This window comes from Maniola hyperantus, chromosome 1 (genome assembly GCF_902806685.2).
Source record: "Maniola hyperantus chromosome 1, iAphHyp1.2, whole genome shotgun sequence".
NCBI lineage: Eukaryota > Metazoa > Arthropoda > Insecta > Lepidoptera > Nymphalidae > Maniola > Maniola hyperantus.
In genome coordinates this window covers 5,535,291-5,556,526 of record NC_048536.1, presented here as the reverse complement: position 1 = coordinate 5,556,526, position 21,236 = coordinate 5,535,291, and the positions used below count along the sequence as shown (strand labels likewise).

The following is a 21,236-nucleotide window of genomic DNA, read 5'->3' as shown; positions in this document are numbered from 1 at the left end:
TAAAATGATGCCCGCGACTTCGTCCGCGTGGAATTCGGTTTTGGAAAATCTCGTGGGAACTCTTTGATTTTCCGGGATAAAGAGTAGCCTATGTCCTTCCCCGGGATGCATGCTATCTCTGTACTAAATTTCATCAAAATCGGTTGAACAGATGGGCCGTGAAAAGCTAGTAGACAGACAGACAGACACACTTTCGCATTTATAATATTAGTATGGATGGATAAGGGTGTTACCAGAACGCTAGCAAAACTGAAGACAGGTGATAGTACTGATGATTACTGACACCATACCACAAAAACCACAAAACAAAACGCGAAAAATATTTAAAAAATCCTATATTTTGTATAAGTACACGATATATTGCAAATAAAACATCTGACTTACGCTAGAGGTCAACGAATGTTGCGTAAGTAGGCCATTCGGAGTCAATGCCACGTCGTAGATGGGGCGTTGGGTTTTGCACGCTATACATTGCGGGTTTGAAAAAACTAAATCACTAAAACTACAAAATGAGGCAAATGGTTATTGGTATTAGGTTGTGTTTAGGTAGTATAACAATAACGTTTTTGCTAACGTTCTGGTTACAACCTGTATATTCTGTTGACGTCACCATTTTGTTTAGTTGTCAAAACTGTATATATTTGATCGTAGGCAGAATATTACCTATTGCGGTCTTATAGAGTCCTAGGTACGATGTAGAGAAGACGTAGTGAAAAATTTATGTTAATACCAATCCAATCTTATTATAGTTTATTTAGATTATCTAGACTAATAGATAGGCTGGCTAGGCTGTGCGTTGATAGATCAGTCAGTCAGTCAGTCAGCTTTCCATTCTATATATTTAGAAAAATAATTATTTGGCGATTGTGAAACAGGACCCAATTATTTTATTTTATTTATTTCCAAATAAATTTATTGCAAATTATGATATATGGTAGGTAGGTACATATTGCTCAGTAGGTACATAGCATCAAGTTCCTCTTTGTCTTCATAACCACTGATTCGAATACACATTCCTACTATTGTAGGTGAGAAACTGGAGCTTCTTAATCATCTTTAACCACGCGATTATAATTCAAAATAGATCATGACCACTAAACCACATTTATTTCGCAACGGCGGCCGAAAAATAATTAGCAGTTACTTGACCTGACGGCTCCATGAAAGCAAACCGCGAGCACCGACATTGACCTGAAGGTACCTCTTCTATGACGAAATGCGGTTGCGACGATGTATACAAAATATTACACGGTAACTACGCAAGTTTGTGCAATGTTTACCACAAAATTCAAATGTAATATTTGCCAAAATTCGAGTTCTTCATAATGTTCTCAAAAGTGTGTGAAGTCTGCCAATCCGCACTGGGCCAGCATTGCAGATTGTGGCCTAAGCCCTTTTCGTTCTGAGAGGAGATCTGTGCTCAGTAGTTGGCCTGCGATGGTTTCATGTTAATGATGGCGTCATGATAATGATTTTACACATTTATTGAACTTGATTTTAATGAACTCACTACTGATCACTACTGAACATGAGGCTTCTCTCACAATGAAAATGTTTTGGCCATAGTCTACCACGCTGGCTAAGTGTAGATTGGCTGACTCCACACATCTTTGAAAACGAACCACAGGCATGCACGTTTTCTCAAGATGTTTTCCTTCGCCGTTACAGCAAGTGATACTCAATAGCTTAAAAAAACTTGCTGCAAAAGCCACAAGAAAGCACTGTAGCAGTGACTGTTCAACATAACTCCGAAAGGTTAGTGGTGCGTTCCCGGGCTTGAGGAGACTGACGTCTTCACCACTGGGCTATCACTGCTTTTAGAGCTGTAAATATGGTCTGTTTCAAAGTAAAAAACTGTATCAAAATCCTAGGAATCTGAGAGCTAGTTAACAGGGCCCATAAAATAGGCTGTCGCATAGAACTTCTATGTTATTCATTACAACACAATTTCTTTGTAACGAGCGCTTAAAATAAAGTTGTTCCTACAACTCTATACGTCTTCCTAAAGCTATTTTTATCCGGTTTGCGCTAACGCAAACAAAGCTGTAATTACTCGTGGTATCAGTAACTCTTATCCAATCAGATTAATTAAACGTACAGCGATACTATACGTGACGTATCTTCGAGAATAACACAGTACAATGCATTAATAAATGTAGTTAAGATTAACAGTTAACAAACGTAGAAATGTAGTCTGACATGTTTGATGCGGAGTGCCGATGCAAAGCACTGATAACATTCCGGCTCAGGATTTGAACACGAAATTCTTGACGTGGTCAAATCTGAGCCATACTTGAGGTGCATTACGTTTCTCTGACGTGTATATGTTTGGTTGAATGTAAGGAATTCACGGTCTGTTGATTGAAGCACGTCTTCCATTGCGCTCGGGCTGCCAATCTAGGGTTCGGATCGGGCGGCTTGTGGCGCAATGTCCTGCATTCCGCAGATTGACGCCGCAGCCGACGAGAGGTCATCAGTAGGCGATAGGATCATGACAGAGAATTCGTCGGTCGGCTGCCGGTGGAATGCGAGCGGTAATTGATTTGTCCTGCGTAATCGACGGCTGAGCGGGATTGACGGGAACATCGAGCCGTCACGCTCGCCGGAGATGGCATGCAGTGTTGCGTTCGCCAATGCTTAATACAGCAGCTTCCTATTAATTTTCAAAGCTCTGCAAACGAAAAATACAAAAGGATGAATGATAATCTCCTAACTAAAACATTAGACAAACCCACGCTTAGCTACGCGCTAACGTAGAGCTGAAAGTGAATTTCTAATTTAGGTAGGTACCTATATTTTCTGTAGAGATTTTTGAAATGCGTGTAACCTTTAGACCCAATCGCCCAGCCAATGAGTCAGTGAGCCAAAACAATGAGTGTTTTTCTTTTTTTATTCCCCTCGATCTCTATATTGGCAAATAAAAATACTTAGGTACCTACACTGAAAGAAATGTTTTGTATACAGTTACAAAAACTTTGGTTACTGTTTACACAAAAAAAGTGACTTGCAAACTATGTTTTACTAGCTACAAAACTGACTTTTGCTATTTGAGTTGAGGTACTAGTTGCTAAAGTTATTTTGTTGAAGTTAATTGAACTGTTTTACTGTTTTTAAGCAACCAGTTTACGAACGCATAACACTCCATCTTCTTGTTAAGTACTTTTCGATTTTGTATCTTTTAAGCAACCTGCGCCCTACTGGTACCTTTACTGTGCGTTTGTTATTAACAAGTCGATATGTTGTTAATATGTTAAATGTTTTGTATCAATTTAACAAACTGTTTACCTACTGGTAGCCTAATGGTGTGCATTTGGTTACAAAACACTTTGTCAACGGATTACTATTTTTTATTGTTACTGATATGTGAACAGTGTGATTGTTATTAAGATATCTTGGTGTGTTAGTAGTTACCAAACTGTTTAGTAATACGTAACTAAATTAGTTGAGTAATGGTAGGGAACTGTTCAGTTATAAATAAGAAACCTAGTTGAGTAATGGTATTATGGTTAATGAAATCTAGCTTATAGTATTTACATACTTATTTTTTTGCAGTAGATATAATTTGCAAGCTAAAATGTAAACCTATACCAATATTGTGTCTGTTTGTTCAAAAACCAACAAACCCATCGTAACATTTACATTTCAGCAACAAACTATATCTGTTACAAAAAAATAAGAATAAAGATACTATTACAAACTAGATTTCATGAACCGTACCATTACTCTACTAGGTTTGTTACTTATTAGTAATAAGTTATAACTAAACAGTTTGGTTAATTAATATTGGCTAAAGTTACTGATTTGAAATAAAATTATACATTACTTTCTACTTATTTATTTTTCGTCTCACATACATAGGTAGGTACGAGTATACTTAATCAAAATTGACAATCTCAATATCAAAATTAAAAATACAAACCTATAAAACTTACAGATGAAACATAAACATAGCTTTTACTATGAGACGATTTTCCAGAATTAAAAAGGGCTGTTTCATACGTTTTCCAATGAGCAGTGGCTTCTTGTATGAAATATCTATTTTTTTATTAGGATGGTTTGACCCGCTTCAGTATTATTTATAACATAGCTTCGAAATAGCATTTTACCTTAATTATTAATCAGTTATTTGAGTTACAGTCATAAAAACAAGTCTACAAAAATTTAATAATATTATGATGTCATTTGTATACATTCAAAAATAACTCTACCATTAACAAAAATATTTTTAATCATCATAAATGAAATTACACAAGCTTTTTTAAGTAGGAAGGTATCTTCACTTGTAATTTGACAGCAATTATATAATATTATGCATTATTCATTAAATATGTTTTCATTAAATTGGCATTAAACAAATCAAAATTCAACCTTACTAAAGTACCTACCTACCTACCTGCAAAACTTATTTATACATACACATTCTGTATCTGTTCTGTTTCTGGAGCTCCAAATCATCTGAAGTATGGTTTTGTTGTAGTTGCTTTTTCTATATTTTCATCCACAGGACAGGACACTGAAAAAATTAAACAAAGAATTAATTTATTTAGAGAAGGACGACTACACCAGAGAGCTAAATCTACACTCGCACATGCTAAGAAGATTGTACTTACATCACTTTGCTGGTCTGACGGAAAAGCATCTGTTAGCATATTTTTAACTGTGGATAATTGTTTTATCAGTTTCGCTGTTGTGTCCAATCATAGGTACCAGTTCCTTTGTTGTCCTCGGCCAACATTAACAATGTTTCAAAGTCAATGCCATGTTCTAGAATATAATTGTAAACATAATTCAGAAATAATGATTAAATGCTGATACACACTAAGTAGGTACCTACATAAAAAACACGCAACACTGTACATATCAAACCATTTAAAACGGGCGGGACAAATATAATATCACTTGTATTAAAAATGCGAAAGTATGGATATTTGTTAGTTCCACATTCCACTATCACGCCTAGGTACACTAAAATTTCGATGAAATTTGGCACACAGACAGTTTATAAACCGTCCTTTATTATACCCTACTATGATTTATGCACCTACTTTGAAGGTCTAGATCTAGATATTCCAACAATCAGGATCAGGGTGTCGATAAAGGGGCAGCCCACGACGACGGGACTATTTTAAGTTAAATTTTTGTGTGGGCAGAAAAAAGCATGATGCAACCACCATACTACTACCTATTACCTACTTTGAATATACTTACTACCAGCGTACATACCTTTAAATTTCGGAATGTACATCTCGAGGCCCCACGACTTTAAATAATCTTCTATGATAATATCATAGAAGATTGATATTGTCAGGCTCAGCCAGCTTTGTGCCTTCGTCAGACACTGCCGCCTCCGCGAAGTCGCTCATGTTCTTAAATATTCGGCCAGGCGCTGTACGGTACAACTTTTTTACGAAAACCATTAGGCACCTGTTGTAGAAACCGTACCGCACCGTAGAAACAATAGTGTAAACACTAATTACGAGGCACTCCTTTTGCTGACTTCAAATAAACACACTCACTGATCACTGAATAAAATTGAAACAGGACAACGTACAGGCTAAAATATCAAAGAAAGTTTGATTGTTATTTTTGAAATTGTTAGATTATTTGTAATTAAAGTTTGACTATATTAATACAGCATTTAGTACGGTTGTTATAAGTAAAATAAATAGGGTATCACCTGTAAAACCTTTGTAGATAATAAATAAAGTAACATGTTATTATCAAATTTATTAAGCTTTTTAATGTCTACAAAAGTTTGGTAATTCACTAAATGTACACGTTTTGTAAAATATGATCAAATATTAAATAAATAATAAGCAAATAGTTATGTTATGTATTAGACATCGGTTTTGTTGCTATAGAAAAACTAATTGGTTTACGTTGTTTCAGTTACTAGTAACCAAACGTTTTGTAACTTATTAACCTACTACATTAACCCAACTGCCTTTGAGAACACACACTAAACTAGTTATGTAATAAATAGTCAAAGTTTATTTATTAACGACTAAAGTTTGTTTAAAATTTAAGCAACAAAACTAGTTTGGTTGATTCTTTTTTTCAGTGTACTTGCAATTACTGAACAATTACAACTTATGTTGTATTATGCTAGGTTCGATTCCCGGCAGGGGTTTGGAATTTTATAATTTCTAAATTTCTGATCTGGTCTGGTGGGAAGCAAAGTCGTGCTGCCATGGCATTTAGCGTTCCAGTACGATGCCGTGTAGAAAGCAAAGGTGTATGTGCTTAATAAAAACTGCCATAGATACTCCTTCCAGGTTAGCCCGCTTCCATCTTAGCTTACATCATCACTTACCACCAGGTGAGATTGCAGTCAAGGGCTTACCTGTATCAGTATAAAAAAAATATTACCTACTTAGTCCTAGGTGTAGGCATATATCACACCATGTATCTTGGAAGTACTTATGAAGATAATTATACTTACCTACCTACTTATTGAAGACAAACAGTTATTTCATGCATGCGAAATATCCATCCGGTTTCAAGACTCAAGATGGAAGTAACTGCGCGAAGCCAAATAAAATTAATATTCATAGCCGTTGTATTTATTGGCTTTCAATTAGTATAATCTTAATGGAGCATTAACATACGCGCGAGCGGCGGCGCGTCAGTGTGCCTTAAATCTCGCGGTGTTGTTATTACACAAATTAAAACTACCCTAAAATTTTATTTTTTATAAAAATTATACTTATGACGTTGTATCCTAAATCCTATTAATAAAAAAATAACATCAGATCATTTATTAAAGACTGTTAAAAATTCGAAAAAAGAATCTTAGAATTTGAATTTGATCCGCTATAAACTTATTTAGAGTAATGTTATGAAAATGTTACATTTGTACTTTGTTTTTATCTATGACAAACTACAACAAAAATTTCGTTGTGTGCAATATTCCTTAAATACTTAAATATGAAAAGCTGAAACAAAACATCTAAATGATCTCATACTCAGTGTGGTGATTTGCATAAAATGCTCCGAAATAAGAAAAAAAAAATCCGCAAATGAAGTTAAAATTAAAACGATTATGCTAACACTTGATCATGTTTTAAAATTTAATCATACATATTTAGCCAACCGAGTGTGCTAAGTGGGTTATAAAAATGCAAAATACTGACAATATCGCTAATATATTCGTACCACTTACCGTGCAAGCTCACATGATCCTAAAATGGTAACTTAATGGGACTGTCCCACTTACCTCTACACTACAGTCTACAGTCGACTAGTTAGAATAATTAATAATAATGAGTGCTGTGGCCGAAATTCGGTCGTGAGGACCGATCGAATTTCGGCCACGGCGGCCAATTTGATTAGCCAACTGCGCGGGAGATATAATAGTGCACAAGTGTGTGCGCAAACACAGGAGCTCTCTCTATTCCCTCACTCTCATAGTCCGATGGGACGGAAATCTGACACCACCGGAAACAGAGCTTTACGTGCTCTCCGAGGCACGAGGGTGGAATAACGCCAACTTCCTAACTCCGGTCTAGTACGAAGAATTTATTTTCAGAAAACCCCAATACTTAAACTATTTTTTGGCCATAGAAATCGAACCCAGGACTTCGTCATCTGCAGTCGAACTTGCTAACCACTAGACCAACGAGGCAGTTAGAATAATGAAATAAATGGGCAATGGAGTCATTTCTACGCTGGTAACTCTGGTCGCGGAAGGCTCGCAGCCGATGACCTCAACAGACCGGTTCCCGCGGTTCCCCACCCCGCCCCTCCCTCCGTCACCCCCTCGCCCCCCTCGCGCGAGACGTTTCATTACGTTATTATTATATTAAACGCTATAATACACATTGTAGGCATTAGTCCGCCGAGACGTCGTCCTAAGAAAGGGTAATGTATGGCCCACGTAGGCTGCGCTTTTGCTCTTATTTGAAAGCCTCCTTTTGGATTAGCGCTGTGATCTTTATGGCTTTTACGAATGCCGAATTTTTCTCTCGGGCCGTGACCTCCTCTTAATCCATACTAATATTTTAAATGCGAAAGTGTGCCTGTCTGTCTAACTGTCCGGCCCATTTTCTTGACCTATATTGACGGGTGCAGAGATAGCTTGAATCCCATCGAAGGACATACTAGGTGCCCACAACTTTACCCACGCGGATTTAAGTTTTATTAAGAATCCCGTGGGAACTCTTTGATCTTCCTGGATAAAAGTAGTGTATGTGCGTCCCTGAAATTCAAGTTATCTCTTCTGTACCCGCCAAGATTAATTAAACTGATGGGCCGTGAAAAGCTAGCAGACAGACAGATAGATACACTTTTGAATTTTTAATATTAGTTGTATATGGTTTGGTATATGGGTAGTGATGTTAGCCAAAGTGGTTCTGTTGACCAATTAATCTTTATAAAAGGATTGACTGACTGACTGATCTATCAACGCACAGCTCAAACCACTGGACGGATCGGGCTGAAATTTGGCATGCGCATATCTATTATGACGTAAACATTCGCTAAGAAAGGATTTTTAAAAATTCAACCCCTAAGTGGGTAAAATAGGGGTTGAAATTTGTGTAGTCCACGCGGACGAAGCCGCGGGCATAAGCTAGTCCTATCTAAAGTACATTACTTACTTTCTCATTACTCAGATTGTATAAACTAGTCTACAGCCATAATAAATTAATCTTTACGTTAATTATACTACAACGCGCTAAGACGTACCTACCTAGTAAATTGTACGTCTTATTGCCATACATTTTAATTGTATTTTGCTGTTTTTGGTTCTACTACTTTAATTTAGATTAGCAGTTATTTATTCCCGTCTAACTACCGCAAGTAAAGGTCTGGACATACACAAAGCGTTACGGCATCAGCAGCACGGCAGGACTGAACGGGTGTAGGTACTTAAATTGTTAGTAATTTAGTTAATGAAATTAAATTAAATTTATTTATTTCATATACTGAGTACATCGTGGTGCCATTTATGATAAGTATCTACCACCGGTTCGGAATGAAGATTCTACTGAGAAGAGCCGGCAAGAAACTCAGTAGTTGCTCTTTTTTTTAAATACAAAATATTACAATATGTAATCAAATATGCAATACATATGCCATGTAACTATTACTCTACCTTGAGGACACTACACACTCCACACATAAATTTCGCAATTTATTTATTTATATACCACCATTATATACAAGAAACTTTAAGGTGAACGTCACACTACTGAGCGGTTCCCAATCGCTTTGGCGCACCATACAGAGATGATGACTGCATAGTCAAATTAGCAACTTTTTTATTAAACGTCAAAACGCTCGCTTAGAATGGGAGCTTGTATGAAATACATGTGCGACGTCATTTGATGTAATTTGACGTAAGTAGGTACCTATTTCTATAGTCAAATCAATAATTTAAAAGGATTAGCAAACTTAAAACTAGCAGGGGATGTGGATTTTTCGAATTTTGGAAGACCGTCTTCTTACCCATCTAATAATTAATAAGAAATAATATGTTCTTGACATAGACATCATTCCAATGTCTACTGCAGGGCGATTGTCTAAAACCTGCATCAATAATTATTACAATCTCAATTGTTCTGATTGGCTGAATTTGTGCGATTCTTGTTGCAACAATGCATTGTGGCCAATAGTGAGCGAGCATTTACCAATCAGAGATGATTGCGATCGTGACATTGTAGCTGTCAAACAACCGCGGTAGGGCCACAGTTTAACATTGCGCGTTGTTTGTCCAAGCCTTCAGGTAATTAGGGTTAGTGTTCACATTGCGCGACGATTTTTAATATTCCAATTATTATTTTTATGTGTTCAGTTCGTATGATAAAAATTTAGATTAAAAACTTAAGTAGATACTTAGGTAAAGTGCAAATTCAGGTTCAAATAAATTACTACATATACAGAATATTATTATACTTAATCTTAATTTTCGCCAAAAATGGAAAGCATACATTTATTCGGTAAAATAATATTAACATAGTTAATAAATTTAATTTATAATTTATTTGATTAGAATAGTACAATACTTTTACGAGATACCTACCTATGTTAACTTTTTAGCTAGAGCTCATTAGGTTTAATCTTTTTTATCTATTTTCGCTAAACCATCTTTATAACAAACATCAAAACTCAAAAGATTTAGCTAGCTAGTTACAGTCCTAATTAAATCGGAAGACGATTAAACTGTGAAAAATGGTTTCACAGAAATCAAGTAGGTAAGTATAGTACACGACAGGTCGAGATGGAAATCGTGGTGGGAACGCCGCGCATAGCCCCCGCGCTAACCCGGTGCGGGCGATCACGGGTGACGTTCGCGTGTGAGGGGTGTTCCCCGCCTCATACCCCTATTGCCATCTCGACTTGTTAGTCAATACTTGCCTACAAATTTGTTACTTGTAAGTAGGGCGTTCTACTGATTCATCAAACACGAAACCACAACGGCATGGTAGGTCCTTACACTAAACGCGCGCGTTTGTGTTCCTACAGGTATGTACGATTTGTAAAACATTTAACTGCCTGTAGCACGTCACAAAACAGCAGCGCGTAGCTTACCTTTTTCTTCACCTGAACGCCTTCAAATAGTTATTTTTATTACAATTCTAGAAGACGCATAGTTACTGTTGGGATATTTTGATTTAATAGGGAAAAATCAGTAAAAGGAAAAACTTGGACGTCCTGTTCGAGATATATATTTTGAAGTGAGTGAATATGTCATCGAATGTAAAACAAAAATGTCTTAGAAAAAATAAGAATAAGAACATATTTAAATATAAACAATTTAGTTTACAGCCAGTTCCAACAGTTACCATTGCGCATTGTAGCTGTTACAGACTTCACAGAGATCAGCGCTCCAAGATATATCCAAATATCAAATTTTTCAACGATGTGCGAATATTTAATTCTAATTATAGATAGCCGGCCAGACGGGCCGAGCCGGGGCGGTGCAAAATAAAGCACATTACAAAATATCACGTTACATCGTTCGGTGCACTTGATCATGCCGTTGTCCGAACTCTTTTATTTGCAGCTCCTTTTTTTCTTATACCGCTTTGAACGGCCGAGTCGACCGCATCGCTTAACGCAGCACGTTCCAGCAAAGCTCAAAGTCTCAAAGTATATAATATTTCAGGCCGCAAAATGTCCGCAAATAGATCTTTGAATACATTGAGTACCCGGGACTAGCTGCGACCTCATACTTAAATCAGGCTTTACCTACTGATTACAAAAACGTAAGTTTATTATCTCTCTCTTTTACTCTTATTACTTATACACATCAGATAAATAAACGTCTTTTCTTTCTTTATTTCTTTCTATTATTTTATATTATACCAGCGACTTTGTCCACGTGAACTACAGAAATTGCCAGCGAAACATACAAAAAAAGGAAGGGTTGTGATTTTAGCAGTCTATGCATGTATTTATGTGTGTTCCACCGTGGCACCTAAACTACTGAGCCGATTTTGACGAATAAGGTTTTTTTCTCTTTCGGACTATGTTATACTGCTGTCCCTACCGGGCCGATCGTAGTCGGGTTTATTATTCAACTTTTATATTTAGATGACTCTTCAAGTTATTGAGTTTAAGCTACTTAATTTAAAATAATGGAAATAGCTAATTGCGAATACCTGAAGTTGATATTCGATCTAATATGATTTTAAATATTGACCTAAAATAATCTGAGCTATTTGATAGGAATATCTTATGAACTAAGATGTTCGAGAGTACAGAATTGGCTCGGAGCGTCAATCCAGGCGGCAATAGAGCGGCTGGAGTGCGTGGAGGCCGTACGAAGCTCGACCAATTTATTCGCCGGGACGTCAGATTTCGAGGGCCTCGTTACGACTAAGCCTCCAATTAGACTTATCCCTAATTAAGAGATGCCAATAAATTACCCTCCATCACGGGCTAACGAAGACGCGCCGCACTAATAACGCTAATTGATTTTGAGTAATGAGCTTGAGTTTTGATGGGGCTGATTGGGAGAACGTCGATCGCACTGCCAATAAGAGGACTCTGATTCCATGCAGAGCGTTTGATATCGCAGTGCTTTCAAATCTGGCTGGCTTCTGAAATCTCTAATTAATAGGTTGAGTATGTTCAGTAATAGAGCATAATTTATTCATATTTTCGCAAAGAGGGTTTTAGATGTGATGCCGCAATTAATTTTACGTTTGTTGGTAATTTGAATATGATGTGGTACGTAATTAGAAGCTTAATTAGGTAGTGGTTAAACACATTACACATTAATAAAAGAATAAACGGTACAACTTTTTATATAGAATCTGGAATAAACGTGAACGGATTTCGTCGTGTACCTATTCACACACACAATCTTAGTTTATCATAATACCTATTAATAGTTTAAACATATCCGGGAGGGAGTCAAGGGCTGAATAGGTACATTATGTTTTTTCGCTGTATGCCAGAGTAAGTAGTTTAATTTAAGATAAAGCAAGTAAATACACTATTATTTGTTCCAAAATTTACTTACTATCTAAGATGTTCTCCACTTTGGAAATTTAATACTTTATTGGACAATTTGGATGCTTTTGTTAAAAATATTCTCACTAGTATTCTAAATTGTCCAATAAGTAATCAAGCATGGTCCCAGGCTTCTCTTCCAATCAAGTATGGAGGTCTGGGAATTCGCAAAATTTCTAGTGTTTCGCTGCCAGCATTTCTTTCCTCTGTTTACAGTACACACACTCTCTATGGCAAGATTATATTATATATGGAATTCTTTGGGTTCCATAGAGGTGTCTGGCTTAACAGAGGCAAGAAATGAATGGTCCATGCATAGTCCCAGCCAAGTGCCGGTTTCTCTTTCTTCCCAGAGACAGTGGGACGACATTATTTGCAAAACGACATTTGACACTTTACTAGCAAACGCAAATTCTAAAAAAGACCGTGCTCGTCTTCTCGCTGTCTCTGCAAAAGAGTCCGGCTACTGGCTACATGCTCTTCCCTCTGCCAACCTGGGCACTATGTTAGACCATACGACACTTTCTGTTCTGATTGGTCTTAGGCTTGGCGCCACAATAAACCAGCCTCACCGTTGCCACTGCGGTGACTGCGTTGACGCCTTCGGCCACCATGGGCTCTCCTGTTCGAGAAGCGCTGGACGCGTCTCCCGCCATAGTACCCTTAACGACATCATCCGGAGGTCCCTTGCCACCGCCCATGTGCCAGCTGTACTAGAACCTATTGGTTTGGCACGTAGCGATGGCAAGAGACATGATGGTATGACGCTCGTACCGTGGAAGATGGGCAGGTCGCTTGTTTGGGATGCAACTTGTGTAGACACTTTAGCTGCATCCCACATTCAGGCGACCTCCTCTATGGCGGGTGCAGCGGCCATCAGCGCCGAATAGGCCAAGAGGCGCAAATATGAAAACCTCGATGGGAGCTTCGTATTCGTGCCTTTTGGTGTGGAGACCTTGGGGCCGTGGGGCCCGGGGGCTCGAGCTCTTTTTGAAGAAATTGCGAAAAGAGTTATCGAGTCAACCGGGGACCCGAGAGCTGGCAGCTACCTTGGTCAAAGAATTAGTTTGGCCATCAAAAATGGGGCAATGCTGCCAGCATCTTGGGTACAATGCCTCGCTGCGGTGGTCTCGACGAGGTTTTAGATTTAATTTAATTTATTTTAGTTTTAATTTAATGTTTTTTTTTTTAGATTTAAGTTTATTAATAGTTTATTTGTTAACCATTGATAATAAAATATTAAATTCTATTATGGTAAACTTTGTCACACATCGAAGTTTCCTTTGACCGTGAGTTTGCATTTGAGACCGAGAGAAAAACATTAAACATGTGAATATTGGACAGATCTTCGTATGTGACGAATTTCATAATTTGTTTTGTTGAATAATTTCTGTTTGCATTGCAGAAAATCGGATAAATTCTTTGACAGATTTCACTTAATTAAATTGTAAAACACGTTCCTCTTCAACGAAACGACAATGCAAACGCAGTTCGATACAATAACAGAAAGCAGAGTTTTTAACATGTTTTTATGTAAATGTTTCGTCAGTGTAAACTCGCGGTAAGATCTGTTTTCGATCATGATTTTAATTACCGACTTACTTACAATTGTTTTTTAATGAAAAAAAGTCTCAAATATCACACAGGCAGTCTATCTTTACGATCGAAGCTTCGCTACTGCAACATCATTTAAATTTATAACATCAGCGGAAGAAACCAATCGCAAGTTAGTATCAACAAGAAACTACGGGCGTAATTTTCATTTAATTGAATTCCATTAACATAGTAAAAGCTTGAGTTTAATTACTAAGACCAAACATTGGACTCGCTTGAAATATTCCATGATAGGTAAATGTCACTTAAGGCAGCTCAGTTCGGTGCTTTCTTCATACAAACGTAGGAGGGAAAATACAACAATATTCGATATTGTACGCACAAAACTAAGAATTATATCGATTTATCTCGTCATTATCTAGGTTCAATGATATCTAAAACATTGAAAAAAATATTGATTTAAAAGTTACGAGCCTCAAAAGATTCCTATTTTAACACTAAATTTATGTCAACTTTGGGCGTAAATAAATAAGATTAGGAATAGGAAAATTCTAAAAAAAATTATCATTAGACATAGTTTATTTATTCATTAGTTGAAATAACTTTACTTTGCAAACCTAAATTCAGTAGTATTTTCTCAAAAATACTTTTCCCAAACTACTGTTCAACCCTTTTCAAGCGCTAGAGTTCGGCTAAAATCATCATGCTTCTCACCCCAAAACATTAGACACCGCGCGGGTGGCGGAGGGAAGGGCCAGCCCAGCGGCGCGCGGCTGCGCGTGTAATATTGTGGTTTCTATGACGACAACTGTTGTTATTAATATGTTTTCAAAAACAAAAGTCGTAATGATTTTATAAAATTAATTTTTATTCAGTGGCTATGCAAATGTGTAGAAGATTGAGCAGAGCAGAGTCAATAAGTCCTTCAAATACTTATTGCATTTTGTACATTGACCTCTGGAATTTGAAATTTGGACACCAATTTTATTCATTGGTTTATTGACCTGACTTTGTTGTTGAGGTCCTAGTAGGGATATCTACTCGTGTGGTCCTAGTACAATAGGTAAGTAACTTTGTTTAGTTATTTATTTTATCTAATTTTAAAAAACCGGCCAAGTGCGAGTTGCTCGCGCACCAAGGGTTCCGTACTCAGGTATTTTTTTGACATTTTGCTCCATAAATCAAAAACTATTATGCATAAAAATAAATAAAAATGTGTTTTAGAATACACACAATACAGTAAAGCCCTTTCATATAATACCCCACTTGGTATACTTATTATACATTGAAAATTGAAAATACTAATTATTTTTTCATTAACACACTTTAATTTTTTTTTGTAAGTTGTAATCACAAATCTATGGTTTTCGGATTTATTCCTTTACTTGTGCTCTAAGACCTACGTACCTACTAAATTTCATGATTCTGGGTCAACGGGAAGTATCCTATAGGTTTGTGTGACAGATACGACACAGACGGAGAGACGGACAGACAGACAGACAACGAAGTGATCCTAAGGGTCCCTTTTTTCCTTATAAAGTACGGAACCCTAAAAAGGTACCTGTATATGTATAATAATATAGGTAGGTAGGTACCTACCTGGTGGTATTTCTTTGTATTTTTAGGGTTCCGTACCTCAGAAGGAAAAAACGGAACCCTCTGTCTGTCTGTCTGTCGGTCCGTCTGTCCGTCCGTCCGTCTGTCCGTCCGTCCGTCCGTCCGTCCGTACGTCCGTCAGTCCGTCCGTCCGTCCATGCGTCTGTCGGTCCGTCCATCGGTCCGTCTGCCCGTCCGTCGGTCCGTCTGTTCGTCTGTCGGTCTGTCCGTCTGTCTGTCTGTCCGTCTATCTGTCTGTCTGTCTGTCTGTCCGTCTTACAAATAAAGTACGCAACGCTTCGTACAAATAGTACTTTTTTATTTATTTACTAGCTGACGCCCGCGACTTCGTCCGCGTGGATGTAGGTTTTTAAAAGCCCGTGGGAACTCTTTTATTTTCTGGGATAAAAGAAGGCAGGTCATGCCTGTCGTAGAGGTGATGGCCGTTGGAGCCGGAAAGTTCTTGAGTGGAGACCGCGTAGGTATAAGTAAGCGTAGTGTGGGACGCCTTCCAGCACGATGGACCGACGATATACAGAGGCTGGCGGGAAGTGGCTAGGTGAGGAAGGCTGAGGACCGGGTGTGGTGGCGCTCTTTAGGGAAAGCCTATGTCCAACAGTGGACGACCGCAGGCTGATGATGATGGAAAAAATCACGTTGATCCGTTGCACCCCTCACACGTCCCTATCCGCCTTCTCCACTCCTGTCACGCTGGCGAATAAGTTTGGAATAGAATAGGATTTCGATGGAGTGCGTGGATTTTTGTGAACGGAGTTCAACCATGTAGTCGTGGTTTGGTACAATAGTAAATGGTACAATATTAATTCACCAACAACAGTTCCTAAAACCCATAGAATAGGAGTGCAGTACCCTGCAGCATCAGTATTGAAGAGTTGGAACTTAAAGTTCAATAATGGTATATATGTTTGGCATCTACAATATTATCTCACAATCAACAGTGGCTTAGGAGTGCAATACCCTGCATCATCAGGGTTGAAGAGTTGGGATATCGAGTTGAATTATGAAGTCGTTGCTTGGTACCTAAACCAGAGATAGTTTATTCTAAGCGTACCTTTAATATCAATTCAACATCAACTATTCCTAAAACAGCTGATTGAAATCCAAAAGTACAAAAGCTACCCGTGATTATTATGATGATGGTTGAGAAGTTGGCACTTGAAGTTTTAACATGTATGGTTTCTAACAAAAAAGAATGAATGAAATCGGACTACGCGTTAATGAATTACAGCTCAGTATACATTTTAACTTTCAACCCCTCTCCTAAGGGAACCATGCTGAATTTCGGGATAAAAAGTATCCTATATCCTATATCCTTATAGTATGACGTCAAATCGTACCAAGTTTCATTGGAATCCATTAAGTAGTTTCAGCGTGATGCGCGGCCGTGATACAGACAGACAGACAGACAGACAGACAAAAATGAAAAAAATTCCAGTTTTGGGTTCAGTATCGATTATAGAGTGCCCTCGAAAAAAAAAATTTCAAAATATCTTCAATGTACAGAATTTCACCTGTTACAGTTTTATTATAAGTAATAAAATAATAATAATAATATTGATTCAGATACAAGTTAGCCCTTGACTGCAATCTCACCTGGTGGTAGGTGACGATACAGTCTTGCTTACGACTATTTCGGATCGGAAATTCTTGGATTCAGGTTAAATGCAGTGCAAAAAGAGAGATCATTAGGATTCCGTACCTCAAAAGGAAAAAGGAACCCTTATAGGATCAGTTTGTTGTCTGTCTGTCTGTCTATCTGTCAGTCTGTCAGTGTGTCTGTCAAGAAACCTGTAGGGTACTTCCCACTGACCTAGAATGATAAAATTTGGCAGGTAGGTAATAACAGTTATAACACACGTAAGGGGAAAAATCTGAAACAATGAATTTGTGGTTACATCACGAAAAATAAATAAAAATGTGTTCATTAACGAATAGTTAGTATTTTCAACTTTCAAGTAAGATTAGTAAACCAAGTGTGATATCATATAAAAGGACCTTACTTGTACATCAAAAACCGATTTTATTTATTTTTATCCATACTAATATTATAAATGCGAAAGTGTATCTGTCTATCTGTCCGTCTGTTTGTCTGCTAGCTTTTCACAGCTCATCCATTTAACCAATTTTGATGAAATTTGGTACAAAAATAGCTTGCATCCCGGGGAAGGACATAGGCTACTTTTATGATAAATAAGATTTAGTGGATACCGCTATTTTTCTGGAAATAACGTTAGATGCGAAACTTCAATGGGGCTCTCATATAAATAACTTATCGAACAGACAGTTCTGCTGCATATGCGGTAAAAAAGATTCGCCAGTTGACAGACATAGAAACGGCGAGACTAGTATATTTTAGTTACTTTCACAGCATTATGTCATATGGCATATTATTAGAAAAGAAAAAGAAAGAAAAGAAAAAACGTTTATTTTTTAAAGCTGTACCACACATTACCAGTTACCAACTGGTTAGGTTATCCCAGCGCCTCTTATACTTGAGTAATAAAGTCAAAAAACCTCAAGTAGAAGAAGCGCCGGAATAAAGTATGTCATGTGTGGCACAACCCAAAAAAAAAGGTCCCTACTCAGCATAAATGCATATTGTCTTGCACAAGTACAAAAACATACAGCGCTGGTTTTCAGTAGAAACCCTGATTCAGATGGCACCACGGAATTATTATGGGGTAATGCTGCTGATATAAATTCTATTTTTGTGCTGCAGAAAAGGGCTGTTCGAGCCATATATAGTATGGGACCACGAGAGTCGCTGAGAACTAAATTTAGAGAAGTTAAAATTATGACAGTGCATAATCAATATATTTTTGAAAATTTATTGTACGTATATAAAAACATAAATAAATTAACAAAAAAAGTGACTGTCATAAGTTCAAAGTGACTGTCATAAGTTCAAAGTTTTCATAAAACGTAAACTAATTAAAAAATCCTATTACATTGTAAAGGATTATTTAAATGATAAGCAAGCTTGGGAATGAGTTGCTCGGCTTTGTGATAGTTCTAATAAGTTTAATTTATGATTTTGTAAAGTGGTGATAATAAAAAGAATACCCGGCTGAGTTAGCTGTGGGCTCTTCTCAGTCTTGGGCACGTTTGGAACCCTCGTAGCGTTTGCGAAATAATTATCACCACTATATTTTACAAATCCAACAACTGACAATCGAAAAGAGTAATTTATTACCTATTTTGAACAAATCATTTGACTTTGACTTTTGATCCCGGAAAATCAAAGTTCCCACGGGATTTTTAAAAAACCTAAATCCACGCGGACGAAGTTGCGGGCATCATCTAGTGCATAATAAATAGTTTTTGATTTATCATGCAAAATGTCAAAAAATACTATTTACCTATTTATTTATTTTTATTTTTCACTAGCTGCCCCGGCGAACTTCGTACCGCCTAACAGTCGATTCTTTTTCAGGAATTTTTTAAAAATTTTCTCTCCGTAAGAACCATATTCGTACTTCAAGGAATATTATAAAAAAAGAATTAGCGAAATCGGTTCAGCTGTTCTCGAGATTTGCGATCAGCAACACATTTAGCGATTCATTTTTATATGTACCGAAATTCTAGTTACATAGTAGTAATAAATTAAGTTACATTGTAAATGCTTATCTCTAAACGGAGATTTAGAGATAAACATTTTACTATTGTAGTACGGAAACCTCGGGGCGCGAGTCTGACTCGTACTTGGCCGGTCGGTCTGTCGGTCGGTCGGTCGATTTATTTTAGAATGCATCGTATCGACAGCTGGTGGTAGTAGTTTACATATATCCTACTAATAGTATAAACTAGGTGAAGCTATGATAGCCTAGTGGTTAGGACGTCCGCCTTCTAAACGGAGGTCGGGGGGTTCGATCCCGGGCACGCACCTCTAACTTTTCGGAGTTATACGCGTTTTAATTAATTAAATATCACTTGCTTTAACGGTAAAGGAAAACATCGTGAGGAAACCTGCATGCCGAGTTCTCCATAATGTTCTCAAAGGTGTGTGAATTCTACCAATCCGCACATGGCCAGCGTGGTAGACTATGGCCAAAACCCTTCTCACTCTGAGAGGAGACCCCTGCTCTGTAGTGAGCCGGCGATGGGTTGATCATGATGATGATGATGAGGTGATGCCCACGACTTCGTACGCGTGGATTTAGATTTTTAAAAATCCTGTGGGAACTCTTTGATTTTCCGGGATAAAAAGTGGCCTATGTCACTCTCCAGGTCAACCATACCCATGCAAAAATCACGTCGATCCGTTGCTCTGTTGCGACGTGATTGAAGGACAAACCAACGAACCAACAAACAAACACACTATCACATTTATAATAGGTGTAGTGATGTGTGTGTGTGGATGTTTGGATGTTTGTTACTCAATCACACAAAAACGGCTGAACAGTTTTGGATGAAATTTGGAATGGAGATAGATAAAAGTGTTAATTTAGGGTATACCCTAAATTAACACATAGGCTACTTTTTATCCCGGAAAATCAAAGAGTTCCCACGGGATTTTTAAAAACCTAATTCCACGCGGACGAAGTTGCGGGCATCAACTAGTAATAAAATATAATTTGGACTTATCCGAATTCCGAAAGTCAGGGTTGTCAAATCACACTTTACATTATAAAGGCGAAATTTTGTATCTGCGTGTGTGTGTGTATAGGTTTGTTACCCTTTCACGCAAAAAGTACAAGACGGATTTGGCTGAAATTTGAAATAGTGATCGCTTTTGAAAGAGTTCTCGCGGGATTAAAAAACCACTATATCCTCGCGGACGAAGTCGCGTATATCATCTAGTTACAAATATAAGTATGTAGGTCATATTGTGTGCTTAGACAATTTAATTATATACTTGAGTTTTCGTGTAACAGAAACAAAAATGGATTGGCGGAAGAGGAAAAAGAAACGGTTTAGACTCGCAAAAGCTTCTCGCAAAAGCAAATCCCTTGCAAAGAGGAGATCTATTAAAATTCATCAGAATCTTTCCAAACCATAATATTATCTTGTGATGATAATGCCATTACTTTTTCGGGGTTATTCCCGTGCGTCACACCCGACGTGAGTAACAATGTGACTCGACGGGAATTTTATTTGACTGAATATGTACTTTTCCGGGATGCTGAATTTGATAATGACATTTATTTTCAAATCCAAAATAGTAGACATGCACTTTTCACAAAAAATAGAAATGGGTGTCGTTTTCAGGGTTTCCAGGATGCTGGTTTTGATAATGACATTAATTTTTTAATCTAAGATGGCGGGCCAGCACTTTTTATAAAAAATAGACGCGAGTGTCGTTTTCAAGGTTCTCCAGGATGGTGAATTTGATGATGACATTTATTTATTTTTAATAAATACTTATATATTATACTTCTATTTTAGTGGATCACGGGATTTTCTTTGGCAAGGAAACGACAAAGCAAAAAATCTAATTGAATTAGATTATGATGCTATCACACCGTACCATTTAGAGCCAGCTTCTGAAAGTTTGACACTGTGTTTGTAAGTTGATATTATTTAGATACTAGCAAATGCCCACGACTTCGTCCGCGTGGGCTACACAAAATTTCGAACCCCTATTTCACCCCCTCCAGAGTTGAATT

The 21,236-nt window shown here is 37.4% G+C and overlaps 1 protein-coding gene and 1 long non-coding RNA gene across 2 annotated transcripts in view; one reads left to right on the top strand and one right to left on the bottom strand.

Moving 5' to 3' along the window:
- Positions 1–21,236, top strand: part of LOC117997279 (LIM domain transcription factor LMO4) — a 279,363-nt gene that overhangs the window by 55,763 nt on the left and 202,364 nt on the right. The window lies entirely within an intron of this gene.
- On the bottom strand, positions 3,724–5,502 carry LOC138403023 (uncharacterized). The gene is made up of 3 exons (XR_011237325.1): positions 5,224–5,502; positions 4,611–4,764; positions 3,724–4,513 (listed from the first exon to the last, which is right to left on the bottom strand). It is a non-coding gene; the product is annotated as an uncharacterized lncRNA (long non-coding RNA).